Source organism: Peromyscus californicus, unplaced genomic scaffold (assembly GCF_007827085.1).
Source record: "Peromyscus californicus insignis strain IS unplaced genomic scaffold, ASM782708v3 Scaffold_10__1_contigs__length_136768540, whole genome shotgun sequence".
Taxonomy (NCBI): domain Eukaryota; kingdom Metazoa; phylum Chordata; class Mammalia; order Rodentia; family Cricetidae; genus Peromyscus; species Peromyscus californicus.
The window spans coordinates 40,239,629-40,254,656 of record NW_026294391.1 but is presented as its reverse complement, the minus strand read 5'-3'; positions in this window follow the sequence as shown (position 1 = coordinate 40,254,656).

The window sequence follows — 15,028 nt, the reverse complement described above, 5'->3', positions numbered from 1 at the left end:
TTCGCTATTTCAGAGATGTCATGTTTTGTTTTAAAAATCCATAACATGGACTATGAGATGACTCAGATGATAAAGGTGTTTGTCCCTGACTCTGAAGACTCGAGTTTTCTCTGCAGGTCCCACATGGTGAAAGAAGAGTATTAATCCCCACTCCAATACACACAGAAGTCATTCGGTAAATGTAATACAAACTTTTAAAAAGTCCATAGCTAATGTGGCTATGCCTGGAGTTGAAACATTTATATTATTTTCCTGAGTATGTGGTATGAAACATTTCTTTCAATGGTAAGAATTTCTTTTTTATAATATCCTTGAAAATTATCTATTTCTCTTTTATATATTCCCAACTAAATATATTGAAAATACTGATACGGTCATGATAACACCTCATAAGAGCCAAGCCTCCATATTTTTGTATTAGGTGTTACTCTCATTACTACTTGTGTTTTACTTACCATTGACACTTCTTTTCAAAAAAAGTCTTCAAGATTATTTTCAAACCAATACACAGAACTATTTGATACAAAAAAATCCTAGTACTACACTCTAATATTTTTTCAAGACAGGGTTTCTCTGTGTAGCCCTATCCCTCCTGGAACCTGCCTTGTAGACCAGACTGGTCTTGAACTCAGAGATTTGCCTGCCTCTGCTTCCTGAGTGCTGAGACTAAAGGCATGGACCACCACCTCCCAGATGATCTGATTGTTTTTAACATAGAAACTTACACTTCTGCTCTTACCAATCAAATACATTAATCATTCTTTCTGTGGTTTATTGTAATAATTTATACATACATGAGCTTTTTCCGTTTCTAATGAACAAACACCATTATTTTCATAGAAGCACAAAAATATCATTTCTTTAATGGCATGGTTTCAATTCCTGAATTTTTAATTTAGATCATATTTTAAAGGTCATTAATTAATATGGCAAAAAATACCAAAATTTATATATTTTTGGAATTATACCATGACTGTAAAATTTTTCCTATTATGAGGACTACTTACATAATTATTTTATTTTAGTACTACAATATTTGCTATCAAATATTTGCCTATCTCCATCATAATTTTCTTGCATCTGTTAGTGCATAATGTCTGTTAAATACATGAAAGGTTAGATAAAAGATTGCTGATCTTTAAAAAAAAGATGTCTTGATAAAAATATTCCAATATTTGTAACATGTAAAAAATCATACAAACATTCCAGGAGAACAACTAGGTTACTTTAAAAGCTCTGTCTACCTTAAAGATATAACAAAGGATTGAAAAATTCAGTATCATAAAGAATGTAATTAAATCTCTTAAATTTCAAAAATAATGAAAGAAAAATTAGTATCCTAAAAATGATGCAGAAATTATATATACTTGTTATAAACTATAAAGTGAAAACTAATATAATTGCAGGAAATACTCAAGAATTAATTCTAATATTAAAAAATAAAAAAAACTGCCATCTTTATTGTATTTGCAGTTGATCTTACATTATATGTATATATAAAATTTAAGAAAAATACAAGAATTGTGAAGGTAATGAGTATACTCAAATGAAGACTCATTTTTAATAAAATTATGGAATATTGTGAGTATATGAGCAATGAAGTATAGACATTCTTACACTAATGCAAGGTAAAAATAAATCAATAAAACTAATGAGATGGGAAAACACATGTAAATTATGTTGAAGATCTAGAGACAGAAAATTAATGCAAGATTTGTTCAAGAAATTTTTAAGTGTGTTGTGAGAGCAAGAATAAAACTATTCAGGCAAAAAGTAGGATAATGCACATGTATGTATGTGTATACATGTCACTATATGCATATTAATGTTTCATATTTATGAAAACATTCCTTACATAAAACATTCTATTCTTTGGAAAAATTAGTGCGTCATTTTGAAATATAAATTCTTATTTAGTCAATCATCAAAAACAAAATCAGATAGCATAATTTTTAAATGATATCCTTAAAGCTACAGATAAAGTGATACAAATAAAATGGTTTCACTTTTTAGAGAGAGTGAAAAATTATAAGTCCAGGTACTCTATAGGAAAAGAACAACATGAATATATATTAAAGGCAGACTAGAGTTGGGAATGATATCTCAGACCTGAGGAGAACTTGCTGCTTTTCCTGATAATCCAAAATTTCTTCCAAGCATCCAAGTTTGGTGACACACAGTTACCTGTAACTTCAATTCCAGAAGCTCCAACACCTTCTTCTAGCCTCTGTGGACACCCCCACACATGCCTATTATCTTGTAGATACATATATACACATGAATAACTATTTTAAATGGGGAGGATTATTTTTTGCTTTGTTTTGCAAGGCAGCTACTATACTGTACTAGCATATTTAGGTTGAGACTTCACATTTAAAATAGCATGTTGAAAAAAAATCCCTCACATAAGTTTCCAGAACTTTATCTGTAAGTTGATTCCCAATCTAGTCAAGTCGACAACTAAAACTATCAATTTTAACATATATACATAAACAAATAGATACTTCTTTTAATTCTCCTGTCCCTACATTCTCTCTTTTCTCCATAAAAAATCTGTATCAGTAACACCATTCAATTCAGCAAATATTTATCTCTTGCTTCTTAGTTGCTATTTAGAAATAATTACCTATATGTTCAGAATACCATGTCACTCTCTACCTTTGGAAGAAGATATTTACTCTGAAAATTCCATAAGGTTCACCACATCTGATCTATATAATATTTCTATTAGTTCAGTGTGTTTTCTGTTTGCTGTTTCAAGAGGAATCTCAGGTGTGTTGAGTTTGTTCTTGTAAATGTGCTCCTCTGAGAGGAAATATTTCTGTGAGAATTTTTCAAGATACCTATGCACAGAAGATCATGCAAGAACAAATATTCCATTGTGATGGTTTACTGAAAATGTGTGTGTGTGTGTATGTGTTTCAACAGAGCCTATGATGAGTTCAAGCAAATGAATATAAATTAGAGATATTAATAAAGTACTGTCATGTGCTCTCCAACAATTTATCATACTTTATAATCAGAAATTCAATACTAACAAAAATGTTAGGATGAAACTGAAAAGAAATAAAAATCACATAATTTGTATGAGTACATAAAAGTTGAAAATTGTAGCCATGTTCAAATATCTACCCAATTTTCAAATTCATAATGAAGAATTTGTGGCTATTCTAACTATATAAAAGTATAGTGAGATGCATAGACTTTGTATCTGGCTAATTTCTCTCCATGATGTCATTCATTTTCAATGTCTTTATAGTAAAATTTTAAATATAAAGTAAGTTGGACAATTTTTCCTCTGTGCAATCTTCTAATTTACCATGAGTTAAACATAGCATTTCAAAAAACCCTTTTAAGAGAATTTGCCAAATACTAGCATGTGTGCAAGATAAAAGATAAGAGAATATACAAATAGAAAGTCTTAGGAAATCAGCTAATGCAGAACTTATCTTCATACATAGAAAAAAGTGGTTGAAAGAAAGTAGGCAATTTCTGGGTAAGTGTGTGTGGGGATTATTTTATGTATTTGACAAATACCTGTCTTGATGTTTTCTACTAAACAGTCCTGTTAATTCTTGACAAGTTATTCTTGACATCTGACATTTGTGTAAACTTATATAGAAAAAAATTTTGTTGAGAAATAGCATGGATTATGGACTTATCATTCTATGATATCTCACTAAATATAAAACAAAGATTTTCATCATTTAAGTATATTCACTATGTACTTAGTTAAGATAGGTGTATGGATATTTCATTTTAAGAAGAACAATGGTCCAGGAATTTAGGCAGGTCCTGGTGAAACACCTTGCTTTTCTCCTTCCTGAGGAAACCCACAGAATCACTGCACAGTCCATCCCCATTTCTAAGTGTCAGCTCTCAATGCCTAGGAGCACATATTACCCAGAACCAGAGACACTGGTATCCACACATATTAGGATCCAAGAAGAATTTCCTACCAGGTAACATCTACCACGCTCTCTTAAGAAAAAGAGATGTAACAGAAACCAAGGAACAAAATACCCACCAAACAAAGACAAAAGTAGATATCAACACCTAGAAGACAATCTTCTCAAACCTGCATGTCTAGATGCCAGGGTAAAAAAAATCAGTGACTTCCAAGGACAGGATGTTTCCACTAGAACCCAGCAACCCTACCACAGCAGAACATGTGTATTCAATGTACCTGAAGCAAAAGACAAATATCTTAAAATAGCCTATAAAAATATGATTAAAGTCCTTAAAGATGGGATGAGTAAATCCCTTAAGTAACTCTATGAAAACAGAAACACAGAGTGGAAGACAATGAATGAAACAGATCAAAACACGAAGGTGAAAATTAAATCAATGAACACTCAAACCTAAAGGAAATTGGGAAATGAAAATTTTAATGACTCTAATAAAACTAGAGACACACTTCTCACCAAGAGAATATAGGAGATGAAAGAGAGAATCTCAGGCATTTGAGACGTGTCAGAAGAAGTGGGTCAAAAAATGTTGAACCAAAAAACAAAAATCCTGACACAAAATATCCTGGGAATTGGAGACACTATGAAAATACCAAATCCTAAGAAAAATAGGAATAGAAGAATGAGAAGAAACAAAGCTCAAAGTCACAGAAAATATTATCAACAAAATGATAGAAGAAAATTTCCCCAACCTAAAGGAGACACATAGCAAGGTAGAAGAAGCACACCCAACACCAAGTAGACTGGACTAGAAAAAAATTCCCTTCATTATGTAATAAACACTAAACATACAGAACAAAGAAAGAATATTAAAACCTTAAAGAAAAAAGACCAATAGCATATACATGTTGACCTGTAAGAGTAACACCTGACTTCTCAATGGAGACTCTAAAAGACAGAAGGATTTGGACATATGTTCTACAGACTCTAAGGGACCACAAAAGATTGCAAAGAACACTATACTCAGGAAAACATTCAGTCACAAAGAATGGAGAAAATAAAATATTCCGTGGAAAAAACAAATTTAAGCAATCTCTGTCTACAAATCTAGCCTTACAAGAAGCCACTAGAAGGAAAACTCCAACTTAAAAAGATTATCTATAGCCAAGAAAACACAGGCAGTAAACAATCCCAGACCATCAAATCAACAGAGGTGAAACACAAACACACACACACACACACACACACACACACACACACACACAAACACGCACCACAACAGCAAAATAACAGGAATCAATAAACACTGGTCATTGATATCTCTCAACATCAATGGTCTGAATTATTCAATAAAAGGACACAGACTAAGAGAATAGATGCATAAAACAGGATCCATTCTTATGCTTCATCCAAGAAACACATCTTAACATCAAGATTAGACATCATCTCAGCATAAAAAGATAGGAAAAGATAATCCAAGCAAATGGACTTAAGAAGCAAGCTGGTCCCTGAAATCAATAAAAGAGAAACAGTAACATATATATATATATATATATATATATATATAGATAGATAGATAGATAGATAGATAGATAGATAGAAAGATAGATAGGTAGATATAGATATAGATATAATAGATGATAGACAGATAGATAGAGATAGAGATTGATATAGATATAGATATAGATAGATAGAAGCAATGAAATAAAGAGTTGGGATTTTTTTGACAAAATCAGTGGATTGACAGATCTTTAACTAAAATGTGGGAGAGAATATCAAAATCAACAAAATTAGAAATGAAAGTGGGGCATAATATAGACAAAGGAAATACACCTGCACTCCACTAAATGGGAAAATCTAAAACAATAATTAATAATAATAATAATAATAATAAATCAATAAAATAAGGAATACGTCTCTCAATACTTACCACATAACAAGGTTAATTCAAGACCAGATAAGCAATTTAAACAGACCTATAACTCATAGTGAAATCGAAGCAGTAACTAAAATTTTCCCACAAAAAGAAAGCTCAGGACTAGATGGTTTTATGGCAACAATTTACCAAAATTTCAAAGAGAAGTTGTTGCCATTATTGCACAAAATATAAACAAAAGGAACATTGCCAAAATCATTTTAGAAGGCTACAGTGACCTTGATACCCAAACCATGGAAAAATTCAACAAAGAAATAGAATTACACATCAATTTTCCTTATGAACATAGATGTGAAACTACTCAATAAATATTTGTACACCAAACCCAAGAACACATAAAAAATATCATACACAGTGATCAAGTAGGTTTCATTATTGAGATGCAGGGAGGAGTCAACATATGAAAATCTGTCAATGTAATCCAACATATAAACAAACTGAAAGAAAAAAATCACATGATTATCTCATTAGGTGCAAATAAGGCCTCTGACAAAATCCAACACACTTTTATGATAAAAGTCTTGGAGAGAGAATGGACACAAGGGCCATCCTTAAACATAATAAAGGCAATTTACAGCAAACCTATAGCCAACATCAAATTTAATGGAGAGAAACTCACAGCAATTCTGCTAAAATCTGAAGCAAGACAAAGTTGTCCACCATCTCCGTATCTATCCAATATAATACTTGAAATCTTAGCTAGAGTAATAAGAGAATTGAATGAGATCATGGTGATACAAATTGGGAAGGAAGAAGTCAAAATATCTTTATTTGCAGATGATATAAAAGTATAAATAAGTGACCTAAAAATGGAGTCATCAGAAAACTCCTACAGCACTTTCAGCAATGAAGCTGGATACAAAAGTAACTCACAAAGATCAGTAGCCTTCCTCTATACAAATGACAATTTGACTGATAAGGAAATGAGGGAATTAACCACTTTTTAGAGAAGTATCACATAATATAAAATACATTGGGGTAACTCTTACTAAGCAAGTGAAAGACTTCTATGACAAAAACTTTAAGATATTGGACAAAGAAATTGAAAAAGATATCACAAGATGGAAAGACTTCCTATTCTGTTGGATATATCAGACTAACTTAGCAAAAATGGTCATCCTACCAAAACAATCCACAAATTCAATTAAACCCCCATCAAAATTCCAATGCAACTCTTCACAGATCTTGAAAGGATTGTTCTTCAGATTCATGTGGAAACGTGCACACACACACACATACACACACACACACACACACACCAAAAAAAAAAAAAAAGGAAGGATCTTTAACTAAAACAGAAGAAAACAAATAAAACTCAAACAAAACAACAAAAAAATACTGGAGGTATCATCATCCCAGTTTTCAAGTTGTATTACAGAGCTATAGTCATAAAAACATCATGGAATTGGCACAAACAGAGACACAATGATCAGGAAAACAGAATTGAAGATCCACACAACTATGGAAAATGATGTTTGATAAAGATGATAGAAACACACACTGGGAAAGTAAAGCATCTTCAACAAAGTGCTGTGGATATCGTTCTGTATAAATAAAACACTGATTGGCCAGTAGCCAGGCAGGAAGTATAGGCAGGACAAGGAGAGAGGAGAATTCTGGGAAGTGGAAGGCTGAGTGGGAGAGACACTGCCAGCCACCATGACAAGCAGCATGTGAAGATGCCGGTAAGTCACGAGCCATGTGGCAAGGTATAGATTTATAGAAATGGATTAATTCAAGATATAAGAACAGTTAGCAAGAAGCCTGCCACAGCCACAGTTTGTAGGCAATATAAGTCTCTGTGTTTACTTGGTTGGGTCTGAGCAGCTGTGGGACTGGCGGGTGTCAGAGATTTGTCCTGACTGTGGGCCAGGAAGGAAAACTCTAGCTACAAAATGGTGCTGATCAAACTGTACTGCTGCATGTAGAAGAATTCAAATAGTTCCATAGTTACAATACTGAACAAAACTATACCAAATACATCAAAGATCTCAACATAAAAACAGATACACTGAACTTGATAGAAAAGAAAGTGGAGAATAGCCATGAACTCATTGGCACAGAAGACTTCCTGAAGAGCACACCATTAGCTCAGTCACTATATCAACAATTAATAAATAGGACATCATGAAACTAAAAACCTTTTCCCATTCTGCAAGGCAAAGGACACCATCATTTGGACAAAGCACCAGCCTCCTAAATTGGAAAAGATTTTTACCAACTACACATCTGTTACAGAGAGAATACAAAAAAGATGTAAAGAACTCAAAAATCTAGAAATCAATAAAACAAATAACCCAATTAATAATGTAGCACAGATACAAAAAGAGAATTCTCAGCGAAAAACCTCAAATTGCTGAGCAATACTTAAAGAAATATTCCACATCCTTAGCCATCACGGAAATGCAAATCAAAACAATTTTGAAATTTCATTTATACCCATTTGAATGGCTAATTTCAATAAAACAAGTGACAACTTTGCTGGTGGAAATGCAAACTTTCACAGTCACTATGAAAATCAGTGTGATTGTTCCTCAGGAAGATGGAAATCAATCTACTGTATAATCCAACTACACTATTCCTGGGCAAATACCCAAAGATCACTTAATTCAACCACAGACAAAATTTCTCCATCTGTAGATCTATTCATAATAACCAGAATTTGGAATCAACCTAGATGTCCAATCAAGAATATGTGGTATGTTTACCTAAGGGAGTAATAGCCATTAAAAAAAATAAAATAAAGGATGGAATGAGAAAAATCATCTTGAGTGAGGCAACCCTGAACCAGAAAGATAAATATGACCAGTCCCTTCATCAGAGAAATTTCCTCCTGAAACAGATGGGAACAAATACAGAGATCCACAGTCAGGCATCATGGACAGAGTGAGAGACCTTGGAACACTGGGAAACAGACAGATCCCTTCCTCAAGTCCCTCCGCTCTGGGCTCAGGTAACTTGGTGGAAGATGTTGCATGAAGATTTTAAAAGCCAGAGTGGATGGAGAACACCAAGAAACAATTCCCTCTAGTTCAACCTGACCAAAGCACATGTGAACTCAGAGACTGAGGCAGTATGAATAGGTCTTGCATACAGTTGCACCAAATTGGGACCTAGAGCTGAGAGAAGTGAACACATTCACCCATCTATAATCCAGAAGCAATCTCTAAAAACACTTGCAAATAAAAATTTAGTTTCCTCCAAGATAGTGTCACTAGAGAAACAAACTACTTTTAAGAGTAGGCAGAAGGAGATGGCTTGCAAAAAATGAACTCAATTGAATCTTTGAAGGCTCATTGTCTCATAACACCATGTCAGGATTCTTCATAAATGTATTTTTTCTTCTCCAGATCCTTTGCAACTATAGTATATCTTCCAGTTTAATGTGTTTGTGGGATCCCTGAATGTGCAAATGAGTGGGCTATTTTTGTTCTGCTTTTCTTGTTTGTTTGTTTGTTTTCGTTATTTTCCAATTCCCATGTGTTAGTTTTTGTTTTATCCTATTGTAATTTATCTTATTATAATCCCTTAAAATCCGATTTGTTTTCTAATGAGAGACAGAAAGGGGATGAGTCCAGATGGTAGGGGAGGTGGAGAGGAACTGGGAAGCATGGGGGTTAATAAGGATATATTATGTGATTAAAAGTATTTTAATAAAACATCTAACTATAACTATAACTATAACTATATGTGTGTATATATATATATATATATATATATATATATATAGAGAGAGAGAGAGAGAGAGAGAGAGAGAGAGAGAGAATGCCAAATTAAGTGGTGTTGGCCTCTGCTTATTTTTGGCATACCCTCTTTTCATAATTTGGGGATTTAAATAGAAGAGCATAGAATGATGAGTACTGAATAATGCATAAATTTTAAAAATGAAAGATAAAATCATTATCCTGGTTCCAGAAATATATTTATATTTTTATTGTTAAATGATCCTTAAACTAGAGGAGAATTAAAAAGAAGAATGGTATTCTGGCATCATCAATGTGAGGTGGACAGGTGTGTGACTTACTAGTCTAGGAAAGGGATATATTTTGAAAGAACAGTCATTTTAAAGTTTTTTGTTGTTGTATGAAACATTTTTTCTAAAGTTATTTATCACAGTATGATAAAACATATGCTTAATGAAAAAGTGATAAGATTTGTACTGAAGTATCATATAGCATCTTCAAAGTGTTCTGAAAATGGATTGCAGTATATATTTGGAACTACGACAACCAGCAAGCCAAAACAGCATATTATATGCACTTCCAACATGGGCATACTGGTATCCTTTGCAACTTGAGTAGAATTTTTCCTCTTATTCTTTGATAGCTTGGAGAGAAAAGAAAATAACTTTACTGTGCTATTTTATAGTTTTGTTGCTCATGTATTTCGTTCAACTTCTTCAGGATCAGCTTCCAAAGATTCATTCATTCAAATCAGCCTTGGGCTTCACTTATCTCTAATCCCCTCAAATCATGTTCAGATGGATGGTATAAAACAGTGACCTCACTTTAAATTTTCTTAACCTTCCATTCCAGTAGTTATCTTATGATTTTTTTTAATGTTCTACACAAACAACCACAAATTTTTAGTTTCTTTGAATTTGTTCTTCAGTGGAACCTTTCAGGATGCACCAAGAAATATCCATTAGTAACGAGAGCAAGCAAATAAGACGTATTTCCACATCACTCATGCGTTGATATCCTAGGATGTACCTATTCCCATTGCTGAAATGTCTATGATATTTAACTTTTTAAATAAAATTATTACCTAAAATGTGCTTTAATTTAATATTCAGCTTATATTTTTCTTTTCCATGTGCGTATGCATAAATTTCATTATTTTACCAACCCACAAATAATTTAATTCTTCTACTATTTAGAAATCTCTCAGTCAGTCATTTTTGCTAAAAAGTAAGTGGGCTTACTACAGACATGCAAACAGGGACAATTGGACACAATAAAATATTACAAAATATACATCTTAAAATGTGACATGAGTTTTGGTTGAGGAGATCTTGTGGGACACATCCATTGTGCTTTTCAGGGGAAAAGGGTGGGCTATATATGTACATAATACACTATATATATATATATATATATATATATATATATATGAAATTGTCAAATAATATTTTAATAAATAACCACATCAGCTGTTTTTAAATGGTTTTATTCCTGAATGCTTCCTTTTGTGAAAATATAAACACCAGTCAAGCAGTAGACCATATTCAGTAAAAAAAAAAAAAAGTACTTACAGTAAAGTATGGGCCTCTACTTTTCTTGGCATTTGGTATAAAAAGATATCCAAGTGACAATGAGGTCAAATAGTATGATTGCAGACATTCTTCTAATCTAAGTAAAAATTTTGTAAAACAGATAAAGATTTTTTTCTTTCCAAACACTATGAATAATACTTTGCAGTTTTGCTTTGAGAGAGAGATTATTTTAGTAAAACTGTAATGTTAATTCAATCAAAAAAGAAACTAAACCATTTGTAGTTCATCTGCTATGTCTTCAATTTAAATTTGGTTTTTCTACTGTTACTTTCTACTAGAAACAGAATAAACATCTTCATTTCTTTTTTTCTTTGTTTCTTTGACAATTAAGACATCTTACTCACCAACTTCTTCAGAGAAGACCATGATAAATGATAGAAGAAGTGCAATTTTGGCAAAGAAAAGAGGCATATAACATATTGGATATAATGGACCACGGACAAGAAGTAAAACTACTGCCCAGAAAAAGAATATTGCCCACTGAAGATGGAACAATTTAGTAACAATCACTTCATACGATTTATATGTATGAATTATAGATAAATTATATATTTGTACATATGCTACAGATTTCTTGTAGTTTATCTATTATTGTATGTATCATATTTCTCTCCTTTTGAATGGGGGCAGATTTGTGTATCCCAATTTTGTATTTCTGCTACTATAAAAAAATACCTGGACCAGAATCAACTCTGGGGAAATAGAGTTTATCTTCTTACAATTCCAGGTTACAGCCAAACACTGAGGGAAGTTAAGGTAGGAAGTTTAAACAGCTAGTCACAGCATCTACAGTTAAATGAACAAATACATGCCCACTTTGACTGTGTACTCGGCTTAATTGAACTACTTTCATAAAATCCAGCACCTGCTTCTAAGGGGATGGGGCTGACAACAGTGTGATGTGTCCTCACTGAAAAGTCAACTTAAGATACTACCCTAATAATGTGTCTATAGGCCAACACATTTTAGAAAATACCTTACTGAGACTCTCCTAATGATCTAGTATTACACTGCCATTCAAAATTTGTTATTATTATTTTTTAATTTACTTTTTTGTGTCAAGAAGACATATGTGGCGTATGTTTCAATCTTTCCAAATGCCTGGAGTTTAGACCATGAAAAAGTAAGGTTTTATGTGTGAGATATCATGTTAACTTATATAGTTCACTAAGTTTGGGTTTACTTCTGCAGGTGTAGTATTAAGAGCATATGTAATGATGAAAATACTTGAGCTGGACATGATTTTAAAACTATAGAGGGATCTTAAAGGTTTGAAGAAATTCAAATCTAAAATGCTCATTTCAGTGAGCTTTTTTGTTAAAATTAAGCAAAGTAAGTGCCTTGGTTACTTTTATATTGCTGCAATAAAGTACCATGACCAAGACAATTGACAGAAGAGTTAGTTTATAGGGGCTTACAGTTCCAGAGAAATAGAAGTCTATGACCACCATGGCAGGAGCATGACAGCAGGCAAGCAATCATGGCATTGGAGAAGCTGAGTGCTACACCGCGGTCCATAAGTGAGAAGCTGAGGGAGTACACTAGGTATAGTAGGAGGCTTTTTAAACCCTAAATCCTCCTCCAGTGATACATCTTATTCAACAATCCATGCCTCCTAATCCTTCCCAAACAGCCACCAACTGAATGAATAATCAATTGCCTAAGAAGTATGTGGACTGTATCACCAATACAATCACAAGTTGTTTAAACTGGCTTTAAAAATTTGGATGAAAAGAGAAATTTCAGCAGGATGGTAAGTAGAATAATAATGTTTTGTGCGAATTGTAATATTATAAGAATTTTTCTATATGTATGTATCTGCTAAAACATTCTTTAAAATAAAAACAGTATATATTATTTAGTCTGCCATAAACAAGTGTACCTGTGAATATGTAAATGGTAGCTTCTGACTAATTTCAGAACCTCAATTTTCAAGTTTTATGTATATATGTCAATATATATACATGTGTATATGTACATTCATACACATGTATGTATATATGTGTATATATGTATACATATATGTAGATATAAAACAAATATTTATATATACAAAAACAAAAAATACTTCTTTACTTTTGGTAAATTGCCATTCAACGTTGATTTAATGATACAGATTTATTATTTTTATAGCATCAAAGGCTTTCTGTCAAATATGTATCTGGCTTAAAAAAGAACATAAATAATAAAATATATAGATTGTGACATACATATGGGAAATTTCTGATAATACTGCTGCTGAAAATCTGACTCAAAACTGGCCACATTTGAAAAATATGCTCAGATTTTAATTTTGATATTAGCAAAATGTTTAGTCAAAATTAGCTCAGTGGTTTTTATTTTATTTATTTGCTTTCAGACAACATCTTACTATTTTGGAAAAGTTCTCTGTTCCAAACTGTAACCTATTATTCTCCTGCAAGATCCTCCACTCTCATATAGTAGAGACTACAGACATCCACAATTTCACCCATCCTAGCTTTTATTTTGATCATCAGGTTAGAAGAACTAGATTTAATACAGAAAAGGAAGTTCATAATTACATTAACGAGCTTAATATGTTGATTCAATTTGTTCAATTATTTAGTATTTATTAGGAAAAAAACATAAAATAACAAAAATATTTCCATTGATGACTTCTCCAAGTCCTATCATAAACATAAAATGAATTATGTATTTGGGTTTATTAAATTTTCCTGATAATAATTATCTGCTTGCACTCTTGGGGATAATCACTAATACCAGTGAAGGGATGGAAATGTTTCTAATATACATCTGAGACCTGCCTAGACATGAACAACAGTAGGAGGTTTGAAGTTATCACTTCATATGAAAGTTACAATAACAGGCATCAACTTATTTGGTATGTCATATAAATAAAACATGTTTAACTCCAAAGTTAGAGGAAAAATACCAGTAAATATTTCCATCATAGATTTTTCAAATAGTTACTTGAAATAATATATACTCAGTGTAAAAACTTTAAAATTTCACAAATACACACAGGGAACTAATTACCACTGTCACTCTAATTAATGTGCCCATATTACCATAGTTACCTTTTTGCTATGTGAAAAAGCATAAGATATACTGGACTAGCATAACTTTCCAAAGAAGACATTAATTTGGTATATAAAGGGCACTTCAAATTTAAAAATGATCAGAAATTATAAATCAAAGCCACAATAGATATCACCTTATACCTGTTGGAGAGCAGTTGCAACAGGATTAAAAACAGATTTGGTGAAGATGTGGAGGAAAGAGAATTCTTATGTCCAATGGTGTAAATAAAAAGTGATAGAGCTAGCTTTCAGAACGGTAAGGAGTTTCTTAAAAATTTGAACTATAATAACTCAATCACTAGGTGATTAATTTGTCATTGAGACTTAAACACACACACACACACACACACACACACACACACACACACACACTTTATTATATCTTTCTTTAAGAATTCTCATTTCATTTTGTGAATGAAAATAATTACTTATTTAACTAAATTTTTATGACATAGGTGACAAGATAACCAAGTAGAAAAATAACTAGTATCAATTTAATGCTCATTTTTCTACTTTTTCAAGACCTACATTTTCTTAATATTTAGAAAATAAACATCTCCATAAACACATCTGTTTTTGTCTTCTAATGTAAACATATGAAATATTGACAGTTTTGCCAGCCTAAACTTTCAGTTTCCTTTTAAGGATTTATTTAGATCAGTACCCAGTATACAAAATCTGAGGGGTTGGCATTTAGGAAGATTGGAGACAAAGTCAAAGAAATAGTAGACTTTAAGGAAAGGGGAAGTTTCATGAACTGGGCAGTGGGGAGTGAGTAGTTGATGCAACAATGAAGAAATTGACAAAGAAAATCTCAGGTGTTTTTGAAAAGGGACTGAGGATGTAG